This window comes from Leptonychotes weddellii, chromosome 15 (assembly GCF_054177405.1).
Source record: "Leptonychotes weddellii isolate Sample4059 chromosome 15, ASM5417740v2, whole genome shotgun sequence".
NCBI lineage: Eukaryota > Metazoa > Chordata > Mammalia > Carnivora > Phocidae > Leptonychotes > Leptonychotes weddellii.
Genome location: NC_138383.1, coordinates 1,245,987 through 1,254,077, shown reverse-complemented (window position 1 = coordinate 1,254,077; position 8,091 = coordinate 1,245,987).

The window sequence follows — 8,091 nt, the reverse complement described above, 5'->3', positions numbered from 1 at the left end:
CAGAGGGGAACCAAAGACTACGATTTCTTTGGGCTGATTTGTAAGCTTTTGGAAGTGCTCAGAATGAAACGTCAGAGGAGGCGTGGGGAAGAGCACCAGGCCAAGGGTGGTGGCGGTGGGACCAGGCGAGGGAGGCCAGGGACTCACACAAGGTCCCCGGGGCGCTCAGCTTGACCCGGGCAGGTGTCTGACAGTGGGGGGCGGGGCCAGCCTCCCCTAGAGCCCTGCAAGGTGAGCCGGTGGCCCCGTCTATGGATGAGGACGATGGGCCCAGACGGTAAAGCAGCTGCCCAGCTCGCCTGTGGACTGCAGTCCCCCAGACACCATGGCCTTGTCTATGGCCATCCATGCCTCCAGGACTAGCTGGGTCCCTGACAGTCGCCCCAGGCTTTTCAGGGGCGCGGGGCAAGGCTGCTGTCCGTCAGGTGTGTGCCCAACCTATGGGAGAACCCCGGGCGGGGCCTCCGTAAAACCCATCCATACTCGCGGCCACTCGCGCCCGTGGGCACAATCACGGCCTGAGGACAACCCCAGGTGGGGGTGTCCGTGATGTAAGGATGATTTCCACTTGGGGGTCCCAAAATGTCACACACAGGACACAGGGAAGGGAAGTGCTAAGGTCTCCACATCCTGTGTCCGCCCACTCCACGATTCCACTCGGGCCTCTGACTCCGGCTGGGGGGCACCTGTCTCTCCTCCAACTCCAGCTCCCCCTAGCACTCCTTTGTCTGGCGTGCTTGAAGGGGTAGCCACTTCTGGGAAAAGATGGGGAGGGAGCAGACACCCACAGACCTCTGTCCCCGCCCCCCTTCCTCCCTCCGCACCTTGCAGTCCGCGGGACGCCGGGTGCTCAGCCCCAGGGTCGCGGAGGTGAGTGGGGCGGGGCCCGGGAGCCCGGACCTGCCCCCCCACCCGCGGCGCCGGGCTGCGGGGGAGGGGCGGGCGCTACTTCCTCTTCCGCGGTGTGTCACCGGTGGGGGGGAGGGTGGGCACGGCAAGGTGCGGCCGCAGGTGGGCGGCGGGGGGCGGCGGCACGCGCGGCTTGGTGCGGCCATATTTGGCGATTTCGGCGCCGCGGGAGCCCCGCCCGCCGCCCGGGAAGCCGCGGCCCGGGCAGCCCCGTCCCCGCCCGCCGCCGGCCCTGAGTCACCGGCCGGGCGGGGATGGAAGTAACGGACGGGGGGCGCTGGGCGCGTTCCTCGCCTTATTTAGTCAAGGAGGCCGCCGATTGGCCGGCGGAACAAAGGGGCGGTGGCGGGCGGCCGGGGCGGGGCGGGAGCGGAGGGGGCAGCCGCGGTCCCCCACCCCCACCCCCGGCTCCCCGCGAGCCAGCAGCTCCGCGGCAGGCCTGGCCGCGACAGTGGGGGTGGGGCTGCGTGTGCCCCGCCCCCCCCCGGGTCCGGTGGTCGCAGGAGGTTGGGGGGGTGGATGCGGGGCTAGATGCCTGGCCGGGGAGGAGGGGAGTGACCTTCTGGGAAGCACCACCGGAAGCCAGGGCTACGTGGACGCGGTGGGGCCCGGCTCCAGGTAGCCCTGCGCCCGCTGGCCCGGCGCAGGGGGATGGGGGAGCACCGCCTTCTGCACTGTGATTTTTATGTTTTGCAACTGGGCAGTACGAGGCCTCGCCCAAGGTCACCTCGGGGCTGTGCTCTTGGAAGCTCAGGGCCGTCCCCACCCCGCCCAGAGCGGGAGAGGGCCCGGCGTCCCTGGGGAGGGGACCGCGAGGACGGCAGCAGCCCCTGGCTCCGGCGAGCAGGGAAGCTCTGGGCAGGAGGGAGAGAGTCTGCACTTGCCCTCCTGCCCAGAAGCGGGTGCGTCCTTTCCATCTTGAGGACAAGCTTGGGCCTCAGAGAAATGATGTGATTTTTTTTTTTTTTTCTAGCTCATTGCTGGCTTTAGGGGATTTATTGTGACTTTGCTGCATCTGATTTTATCTCCCATGCATTTAATGGCTGAGAAAATAGCGGGACAGGGAATTGGTATCACCTTGCAGGTAACTGGTGGGGCTGAGAGCGCTCCAGTCCTGGGCACTGCCTGGCCACCCACGCCAGACTGTCATCTCCCTGAGCCTAGGACCTCTGCACCTGGGAGCATGGCCTGCAGCCCACCTGCACCCCACTCCCCGCCCTGCCCCAAACTCACTCTCCCTCACCCCTGCTTGCCTCCCACCTCTAACCACCTCCCAACTAGTCATTACTTGTCAGGCAGACAGGGTAGGTAATGCGCCACTGCTCCTAGCCTTTGCCGCTGCCATTCCACCTGCCTGGAATGCCTTTCCTTCTCCATCCAAATGCAATGTGGGAACCTGAGTTGGATCCTGGAACAGAGGAACCAGTGAGGTCCGAGGAAAGTGTGGAGTTTAATACCAAGTGCCAAAGTTGGTCTCGATGACAGATGAACCACGCCGGGGTAAGTTGTTCCAATAGGGAAACTGAGTGGGGAGCCTACAGCAAAGCTCAGTCGGTCTTTGCCACTTTTCTGTAAATTTTAAATTGTCTCCTAATAAAAACTTCATTTTAGAAAACCCAAGGAAAACCAGTTTTTCTATCCTTAGGTCACTGTCTTATTCTCCTGGTCTGTGGACAGATCAAATACTTGATGATGCTTCTGTCATCTAAAGCCACCTGCAGGGCCCCGGGCAGGCTCCCTCAGGGAGGGGCGGGGGGCAGGCTTGAGCCGTGCTGTCTGTTTCGAACAGTGGTCCCGAGGGCTGCCCTGGTAGGCAAGGCCGGGTTCCTGCTGGCTTGGCCTGCTTGCCTCTGAGTTTCAAGTCCAAGGGCAAGGTCAGAGCCACATACTTCCGTGTCTGGACTAGGGCCCAGCGGGGGCTCGTTCACCCGCCAGCGCTGTGCACACTGCGGTACAGCTGGAAGTGAAGCCTCACGGTGGCTGGCTGGGGATTTGGGCCCATGCACACTGTGCCAGGTGCTGTGGGCTCATCACCACCACTCTGTCCTGCTCCAGGGAGCCCTGGGCCAGGCCTCCGTGCGCTGTCCTCTTCTTGCCGCCTGGGCAGTACCACGAAACTACGCCATGTTACAGGTGGGGCAACAGGCTCGCGGTGTGGGGAGTCAGGTGACACCCGGGCCAGGAGTCCCGCACTACCCCTGTTCTGGCAGAGGAGGGTTCCAGGCTTTTCAAAGACAGGCCCCAGTGGAGTTTCTCTCCCCACCCTGGTGTAGCAGGAGCCAAGGAGGCCCCTAGAAGAGCAGCGGGCTAAGAGTCAGGACCTGGGCTCTGGGCCAGGCTCAGCCCTACGCCAGCTGTGGCCTCCCCATGCCTCAGTTTCCCTAAAGAAGTGGTCTAGTGACATGAAGGTGGTGCGGCCTATCAGAGGCTCTGAGGCTGGTGGTCCTCCTGCACTGGACGACAGGTCTAGGGACAGGAGGCCACGGGGCAGCCTTGTGAATCGCCCCAGCCCCCAACCCCCAGGCCCTCACTGCTGTTCTCCCGGCCTCTGGCTTTGACATCCCAGTGTTCAATTTTTGGTTAAGAGACACTCAGCCCCTCTGTGTGTCAGGCCCAAGATTCCTGGGAGTGGCGGCCTTTGATGGAGCAGTTGGCTCCTCGCTTTGCTTCTGAGGACACATTTCTAGGCCTCGCTTCCCTGGGCCTTAGTAGACACGTTCCCTGTACCACGGGGTGGGGGTGCAGGCCCCGACACAGGGGTCCATCCGGTAGTGCCCAGTCTGTCTGCTCCTCACCTTTGCTGCACACACTGCCAAGAATGACTGTGTCTCGGATGCAGCATGGGCCCCCCCCACAGCTGCCTCCCCCAGAGGTCACCACTCTTGTCCAGGCAGAGTTCTTACCCTCGGTGAGTTGCACCCACAATCTGCAACGGCGAACCAAGGATTAAACCCAGGAGTCCAGGCTTCCAGCTTCTTCACAACATGGTCCCACCTCTGCACGTGGCCAAAGCCACAAACTGGGGTGCCAGCCGGCCTGGCAACAGCATACCTGCCCTGCTGTCTTTCCAGCCCAGCTGCCTGCCTCCTACTTCCCCACGATTAATGTTGCCAGTCAGGTCGCCCTGCTCCTGCTGCCAGAAGCTCTGGTGGTGGGCTCTGCCTGACCCCACCCTTCACTTACTGCATCTCTTGCTCACTGCCCTCCCAACCCCAAGCTAGCACCTGGCTGTTGCTCTGCCAGAAAAATTCTTCCAGTTGGGCTGCCTCTTCCCTGCAGGCCTCCAGGCCCTGCACTGGCCTCAGGTCCAGGCTCCCCACCTCCTACCTGAATAGTGGTTATTCACTGTTTGTCCCCACCCTCTGCCCCAGAGTGTAGGTTCCCAGGGCACAATGGTGAAGCTGGTGTTCCCTGTGACTGGAATAGTGCCTGGCACCTACAGGGCAGCAGAGAGCATGAAGGGAGGGAGGCCGAAGGAATGAAGAGGGAGGGGCTCCCAGCCCCGGAGGGACCTTCCTTGAGGGGCTGGCCCTGCGGCCCCCCTACCCTGACTCCAGTGTGCAAAAAGGCGGACGTGTCTTGGGCTGAGAAGGAAGGGAGCCCCAAGGTCTGACTGCCCCCTGGGACCCTGTCCCCGCACCTCCCTCCCCCGGCGCTGGTTGGCTCTCGGGGCTGCAGGGCACTGAGGTGGTGGGGCAAGGCACAGAGAAGGTTCAGGCTAACCCCGTACCTCCCGCTCGGGCCCCGGATTTTGGGGAGCGCGCCCGGCCGGCCGAGCTCTCCTGACTTAGACTAGGTCAGGGCCCCGCGCGGCAGGTGTCCCCACCCCCAGGACGCCTGGCGCCACTCCGAGGACTAGGAGGCGGATCAGGGCGGGAACACGGGCGGAGGACGCTGCTCGGGCGCTCCGTCCTCCCCGCCACTGTCCCGAGGCCTGGCAGAGTGGGAGGAGGCAGGGCCAGGCTGGGGTCGAGCCGGGGCTCCGGACCGGTCACCGGGTCTTTCGCAGCGCCCTCCTTCCTCCGCCCGGCTTCCCGGGAAAAGTCCGCGGCCCTCCGGGGGCGGGTCCGGCGAGGGGCGGGCGTGGCTACGCTCGGCCCCGCCCACCCCGCCGTGGGCTGGGTGCGGGCCCGGGAGCGTGGGTCGGCTGCGGCGGGGCGCGGAGGAACCCCCGGTGGGTGGGCCTCCGGGCGCTCGCTCACAGACCGCGCCCGGGGCCACGTGTCCCTGTTTGGTCACGGGGCGGTGCCCGGGCCACAAGTCCTCGCGCCCCCCCTTCCCCCGCCCAGCAGGAGCTGGGTCCGGGCTCTAGCTTTGCCCGCGCCCTTTGAGGTCAGCGCTAGTGACCTCGGACGGAAAACCCGCGGGCGGCCGAGCGCGGAAGAGGCTACCCCAGAGGCGGCGCAAACTGAGGCCGGAGACCTGGGGCGCCCTGACCTGTCCGGATCTGCCCGGTCTCCGGGGATGCGAGCAGAGCCGGCCACATGGCGGCCCTGCCACCCGCAGCCCTTCTGCTCTCCCTCTGTTAGCTGCTTTCAGACCCGGCACCGGAGCCCCTTCCCCCCACCGCACCCCCATCTCCTCCGCCTCGGTGGGGTGCGGGCAGGCGCGGCACCCTGGCCCCTAGGGACTCAGCACGCACCTCCCCGGGTGGGGCACGGGTGGGGCACGGGCTGGGCACGGGGACACGCCCCAGGGCCAGCGAGCTTGAACGCCTGGGCCAGGAGATGGCGCCCGGCTCCGAGACGGGCCCGGTGCTATGCCCAGGTGGGCCGCCAGGTGGGACCCGCTAGCGGGGCTGGGCGCCTGGGGCTGGGCGAGCAGTCCGGGCTGCACCTGTGTGTGCCGGAGAGACACCCCCCCCCCACAGCCATTGACGGGGCTGGGGAGGCGCCCGGCACTGCCGGCCAGCCCCTGAGTCACTGCCGCCAGAGAGTGATGGGAGTGGCCGCTGACCTCAGCCATTGCTGACGCAGGGACAGAGGGTGCGATTGGGGTCAGTGGGCACCCGGGCCACGGAAGAGGGGAGGGCCAGGGCCTCCACTCAGCCAGACGGGACCAGCCCACCGTGACGCCCAGGCACCTTCGGTCCACCCCAAAGCCCGGGGGACCTGGACCTGACGTGCATCCGTTGAATACACAGGGCTGGGGCCCAGGGGATGGGGATGTGGGCGTCCCAGCTGCCATGCGCAGTCTGCTTCCTGGGCAGCTCAGTTATTTCCACAGCTAGCCCCCCCGCCCCAGGCAGAGGGCATTGATAACCAATTCAGAGAGAAGGAGAGGGGGCCCCTAGGCTGAGGCAGGTTCCAGGTCACACAGCAGGAAAGGCGGAGCCAGGATTGCAGCCACCGACTCTAAAGCCAGCTCCTTACTCACCCCACTGACTATGGGAGGCTGGTGGGGGAGGACAAGGGGGCGTGAGCTGATTCCACTTCTCCAGGGGCAGTCCCAGGGCTGTGAGCTGCAGGGCCACCCCAGGAAGTTGGGAGCGGGCACTGGAGTGCCACACCAGGGCAGTGGGGAGCCACAGAATGCCCTGGGGTGGGGTAGGGTGGGGGCGCAGAGGTGGGCCTGAACGTGGAGTGGCGGGGGGCCAAGGCAGCCAGGCTGGGCTCAAGTCCTTCTGGGCGAAGGACAGACGATGCTCTTGCGCAGTCGGAGGCCAATCCGCCTCCCTGGCTGACAGGTGGGTTGGCCCCAGCAGGTGTGTCCATAGGGGACTGTGGGAGTGAATCGTTGCTTGGAGCGCCCCCCAGGAGCGGCCCCTCCCCGTAAGCATCCGGAGTGAATCTGCCACTGTGCTGTGCCGAGCACCTTCCCTGACCCCTCCCGCCAGGCCCCACTTGACACGGGGCTGGGTTGAGTTTGGTGGGCCACCCAGCTGGGGAGGGGCAGGCAGGGCCCTGTAAGTATGGTTTCGGGTTTGCGCATCTGCACACCTGAATTACCCTACCTGGGGAGGGTAGTTTGGGGAGGGAGGGAACGCCATGCTGGAAGCGTGCCCTTGGGCTTTGAAGGCCTGACCCCCTGTCTCTTCTTAGACTGTTTTGGGGAAATGGGTATCATTGGAATCCTGACCCAGTACCCAGGATTGTTTCATGTTTCTCTGTGAGGTTTTAGGCCTTTCTCTTCATTTCTGCTGCAGTGACATTTCTGGCTGTGCTCTTGGTGAAGTCCCCTTGTTGTCCCGGCCACTTCCAGCCCCTGGGCACACAGTGGCCTTCAGCTCTTGGGAAATTTCTTGCATTCTTTCTTTCACAGTTTCTTTCCTGTTTTGTTTTGTTTTGTTTTTAATTTTTTTCTTTCTTTCTTTTTTTTTTTTTAAAGATTTTATTTATTTATTTGACAGAGAGAGAGTTCACAAGCAGGGGGAGAGGCAGAGGAAGAGGGAGAAGCAGGCTCCCGGCTGAGCAGGGAGCCCGATGCGGGGCTCGATCCCAGGACCCCAGGATCATGACCTGAGCCGAAGGCAGCCGCTTAACCGACTGAGCCACCCAGGTGCCCCAATTTTTTTAAAATTTTTTTCCTTTGGGATTTCTGATAATGGGGTGTCCTATCTCTTCCACAAGACCTTTAATACTGTTACTGTTTCTTTGATCTGTTTTTCCCCCAGCTTTCTGGGATATTTCTTTGACTTCTTCTGACCCTGCAATGGAATTTTTTTTATCCCAGTTATTATAGTTTCTAACCCTTTTGTTTTGGGATAATTTCAAACTTACTAACTTTCTAACATTTACCACACTTGCCTTATTGTTCTTTTTATCTGTCTTTTCATGTCTGAACCGTTTGGGAGTTGGTCTCAGACATTCTGCCCTCTAGCCTTCACATCTCAGCGCGTTTTTCCTGAGAACAGGGGCGTTGTCCTACCCAACGACAGCGCCGTGGCCCACGTGCGGCCGTGGACAGGCCGCTGCTCATCTCCTCTGTATCTCCAACAGCAGTTGCCCCCACTTAGTCCTGTGTCATCCAGGCGTCATGAACCGTCCCCTGCTACATCCCCTAGGCTGCTCTCTCACTTGCCCACCACTCAGAGCAGCACCTAGGCGTGTGCGGGTTTTCCCGGGAAGCAGACCAGCACCGAGGCCTCAGGCTGGTGCTTGGCGCTGTCCCCCCCCAAACCCCCCCTCCGGGGGCCGTCCAACAAAGGAAGGTGAGCACATGCACAGCCTTTTCCGCTGTAGG